The sequence below is a fragment of the Miscanthus floridulus genome, chromosome 18 (assembly GCF_019320115.1).
Source record: "Miscanthus floridulus cultivar M001 chromosome 18, ASM1932011v1, whole genome shotgun sequence".
NCBI classification, from domain to species: Eukaryota; Viridiplantae; Streptophyta; class Magnoliopsida; order Poales; family Poaceae; genus Miscanthus; species Miscanthus floridulus.
Genome location: NC_089597.1, coordinates 12,342,277 through 12,347,220, shown reverse-complemented (window position 1 = coordinate 12,347,220; position 4,944 = coordinate 12,342,277). Strand labels below are relative to the sequence as shown.

Here is a 4,944-nt window from a genome sequence, read left to right as displayed (position 1 = left end):
CCAAGTCACAGACCAGGTTGACCTCGCCAAGAAGGCTAATCCCTGCCTGCGCAACGAAGAACACAAGCAAGAACAAGAAAGAACACAACTAAATTGCAGATGTATGATTAATCTCACGAAGTTGGGGTCTCACAAATCGATCAACGGCGAAACTGTTCTTGACAGAATAATCTAAGCAAAACCCAAACCCTAATGGAGGAGCGGCGGCTTTTTATGAAGACTCTAGGGTCGTGCAAGACCCCTGGACGCGCCCCTAATGGGCCCAAACACGATACATGGTCCAACGGATCAAAAGACGGTGTCGCAGCACCCTGACAGATTCTGGACGCTGACTTGTGACCACGATTTCCGTTGATTCCGAACAGATTTTGACGTGAGACCACTTGGATTGGCTTCCTTATTAAATTAGCTTTCCATCCATGTATGGATCATCGAAAACGGAGTCCGGATACGTCCTGGGTAACCAGTTTAAGACAGACTGGTCCTAGAGGCCGAGGCAGACTCGAAATCATGTTGGATCGGGCCTCCGGTTTCTGTTGGACGTCCTTGCTGATCATCATCGCCTCCACCACGTCCTCTAAGTCCCTCATGACCCTCTCCAATGTTCCTAAGCAAAATAACATCATTAGGTAGTAGTCTATTCTCAAAAGTATAAAAAGAATCCTTAAGAACGAGCTCACCTCTAAATTGAGTTGACGCATTCGAGCCCGGGTCATTGGACCTTGCATGACAGTTGGAGGATCAGGACCTTGCATGACGGTTGGAGGATCAGCTGGTACATCCGAAGGAGTGATGTCCTCATCAGGCCACGAGTGGCTCGCGTCATCCTCAACCACCCCTGGGCAGAGCCCGTCAGCCCAGGAGTGACATATCAAGCCTGGGCTCCCACGATGGCACAGGGTGTGGCTATAGGAGGGCATTGTGCTGCCTAATCCGTGTACGGCGGACGTCCCGTTGCCGCTTTTGACCATCTCGTCCCCTGTAACGAGATGGAGGGCCTCACCCCGGTCAGCCGGACCCGTACGGAGCAACCGGAGCTAGGAGTAGCACCTGTCGCCATCAGTAACCACGCTATCCACAAGGATGACCCGGAAGGAAGAGAAGATGAAGCCATTGACTACCCTATCTTTTGTTTTTCTCTTTCTTCCTTTCCTCCTTGACCTCATTTCCTTGACGTCCGTAACCTGTCCTTCCCTTGAGCTATAAAAGGGAAGGTAGGGCTTCCCATCTAGGATAGGAGAACACGAACCATCACTCTCACATACACACTCGCTCACAGAGATCAGGGAACGTTCCCTCTCTCGACAGTTTGTAACCCCCTATTAGAGACTTAGTGCAAGCACGAGCAGCCGCTCGCCACTTGACGTTGGGACGTTCTGTCCGAACCAGTATACATCCTCGTATCACCTTGCACACTATCCGAGCCTTGACGCGCAAACATAAATTTACTCGTTGGTGCTTGTTCGAAACACCGACACCCACTTAGCAGTACATCTTTATATTAGTTTAGACAGCTCAAAAGAACTATGCCATGGAGAAGACCTGAATTTTTATTTTGAATTTGTACAAAATCATGTTGTTTTACATCTAATCCACAAAGGACTGTTTACCATGAGTTCCAACTATGCAGGGTTCCTGAAAGAATTTCCTATATGGGCATGCTACTTGGAACACAATAAAAAAATTGAAACATCCCTGCCAAATAGCATCCATTTTCTAACCTACTGAGTACTGATCATATACTCGAATCCGAATTCGGACATAAATATGAAAACAAATATAATATCAGTGTTATCCGTCCGTATTCGATCCATTTTCATCCCTACTACTGATCATATACTAAAATAGTAACATAGTGTAAATCTTGGAGAAATCAACAATTCCACTTAGGAGTACATCTTTATATTAGTTTCGACAGCCGAAAAGAACTGTGCCATGGAGAAGACCTGAAGTTTTCTTTGGAATTTGTAACAGCATGTTATTATCATATTACAAATTCATATGGTACATGAGAGTCATATAAATATTTTTAAATCTAATCCACAAAGCATAGACTATTTACCATGAGTTCCAGCTATCCAGCGTTCCTGAAAGAATTTCCTATATGGGCATCCTACTTGCAAATTATATAATATAATAGTAGTAACCAAATGAACTTCTCTTACAGAGTAGGAGCCACTGTGCCGATTAACAGCTTCAGGAAGCTCCCAAAATGTATTCATATTTGCCATCTCTGATTGAAGATCACCAAATTTATACTCACGTCTATCAGCACAGCATAATTCAAGCCCAAATGCCAGCACCAGCTTCCTTGTGAAGAATAAAAGAATAAATAGCAACATCAGCTAGTTGACCGGTATGCTGGCAGCAGCTTCTCAACAAATTGAGATCCTGAGCTCTTCCCTCAGCTGGTTGTCTGGCACACCCACCCAAATTGCACCCCATGCGCATGCTCAAATGCAGCATTGAAGGACTTGAACTGCTCCCGCAGCACTGACTTGTATAATCCCTGACAAAAAGGCACCACTTACTTGAAGTTCCTCATCACTCAAGCAATTCAAGATCTTCAACCATGAGGTGCGCTGATAGTTTGTGGTTACCATTGTGAACTTGCCAATAAGCCGTTTCATTGAAATGTTGTACCATATACTACAGTCAGGCAAACAATCTATCTTTCTGAACAAAATTTTTTTTTATAACACTTTGTGAACAAAATTAAACCATATAGGATACTTTGCATCATCGTTGTCATCAAACCGACGCTCACCAGACCTAAGCACTGAATGTGACACGCCAAGGCATCCATCTCCAGGTCCCCAACCTTCCTGACATCTTCATCTTCCACATCCACATCAACCTCAGGCTCCCCTGCATCTGCGCATTATCTCATCCCAGCAGAACAAAACAAAGGACAACTGTATCAGCTAACAAGAACTACAAAATCAAGTAACATATACTTCCCCATTCTAATATCTCATTCTTAATAATAACAAGTTCGGTTTGCTTAATTATGAGCTTGCATGGAACTGTGACAGTCATACAGAAATGGGGTCATGATTTTGTAAAATAAATCCCTGGTAACATACTTCAACCTTATGAAAAAACTGCACAAATTGTGAAAAGTATCGTGTGATATTGGGCCACATACCGTAGCTGGAAACATTAGAGAATCAAACGTATCTGACCAATCACGCAAGGCTGAGTTTACTGCCGCCACTTTCTTCTTGATACCTAAATAACATGCATAATTAGCCAGAGCGATCTTGATCATACATTTGTCTAGCAGATCTTGGTAACATTCAGATAAAAAAGATGTATCTATTTCAGGAGAATTCCTTTTCACAAATTAATTTTTGATAAAAAATGCCATCTCACCTCTATTTATCTGCTGGTTCCATCAACAAAAAAAAAGGTGCTGGAGACGGGAAGGCCATGATGGAACAGAAAGCTTTTTTTCTAACTTGGAAGCCTCGCTAATATCCAATTTGACAGTAAAGAGACACTAATCAGAACACTGGGAGCAGGACGACATCCTCAATCGCCGGGGTTCTCCAGCAAATCGATCTGCCGCAGACGATGGCGTCAGGTACGGTTTGGGGGGCACCTCAAGAGACCGTACATGTGGATTGGAGTCGCGCCGCCGCCAGTGTCCACCGTGCGCGCGTGCCTAGCCGTGTTGTTGCCGAGGGCCGTCGTGCACGCAGGCCTGGCTGCGCCACCGCCATGGGGCAGTTGGGGCCTCAGGCCTAGGGCCGCCGCCGCCGCCGCCACGCCGCCGTTCCTGCGAGGAGAGCCGCGCCGCCACCAGGGCCGGCCTGTAGGGTGAGCGGATCGGAGGGAAGCGAGCGTGCAACTGCGGCGGTGAGCGGACGCGGGAAGAAGGGTCGCGGGGGCGGGCGGTTACGGCGGCGGCGTGGGAGGCGGGCGCAGTCACGGGGTGAGGCGTTCACCAGATGGATGAGCGTCGGCGGGTATGTTGCTTTTCGGGTGAAAGATGAGGCGACCAGCAGATGGGTAGGCGTTGGCGGGTATGCTGCTTCTCGGGTGGAAAAAAACTGCGGAACTGCTAGCCCCGGACGCCGCCCCCGCACGCCCCGTACAGAAGGAAGAAAGGCATCGGAACAGCCTCGCACCCGCCCACGCGCATGGAGGAGGATCGAACCCACCCCCGACCTCGCCGGCCCCCAGCACCTCCGCCCGCCGCCAGCTCGCCCCCCGCATGCGCGCTGCAACATAGGGTGAAGACGCTGAAACACCAAAAACGTGATATCGCAACAACGCCGACGAACTGTTACAACAGTAGAAACACCATGAACGTATAAATTCCAACAACAACAAAAAAGGACAAAAGATCCAACACTGGGACGATGGAGTTGAAACACCTTGAACATATTATTGCAACAAAACAAGAAAAACAGCTGAAACATTTTGCTGCAGCTGCTGAAACACAATGAACATATTACTACAACAACACCCGAACACCTGCTGCAACAACACACAACAACTAATGCAACATGCAGATTGAAGCAACTGAAACAACATCTCAGAAACAATACTGCAACATCGACTGAAAACTACTGCAACATCCAGAGAGAACCATTGCAACAACGGCGAGATATGAACCCGAGAAGCTCACCGGAACCCTAGCCTACTGCAACATCACTTGAAAACGTATTGCAACATCCAGAGAACACCATTGCAACACGCGCGAGAGCTGAACCCCGAGAGCTCGCCGGAACCTTAGCCACCACCACATCCCTTAGATCCAGAGCGGAGAGAAGGAGGAGGAAGAGCAGGAGGAGGACGGCCAGATCTAGAGGAGGAGGAGGGAGGAGAGCTCAAATACAGAGGAGAAGGAGGAGGAGGAGGAAGGAACGGCTCAGATCCACAAAGGATCCACCTACCTCGCCGGAAGCCACCGTCGTCGAGCTTCTCGACGGTGGT

The 4,944-nt window shown here is 47.9% G+C and overlaps 1 long non-coding RNA gene across 2 annotated transcripts; it reads right to left on the bottom strand.

Moving 5' to 3' along the window:
- Positions 1-1,920: 1,920 nt before the first annotated feature.
- On the bottom strand, positions 1,921-4,205 carry LOC136523019 (uncharacterized). Of its 2 annotated transcripts, none has more exons than XR_010776058.1 (3): positions 3,376-4,205; positions 3,149-3,231; positions 1,921-2,885 (listed from the first exon to the last, which is right to left on the bottom strand). It is a non-coding gene; the product is annotated as an uncharacterized lncRNA (long non-coding RNA). The 2 variants fall into 2 exon arrangements; XR_010776057.1 differs by having other exon boundaries at positions 1,926-2,874; positions 3,376-4,200.
- Between the last annotated feature and the right edge of the window lie 739 nt (positions 4,206-4,944).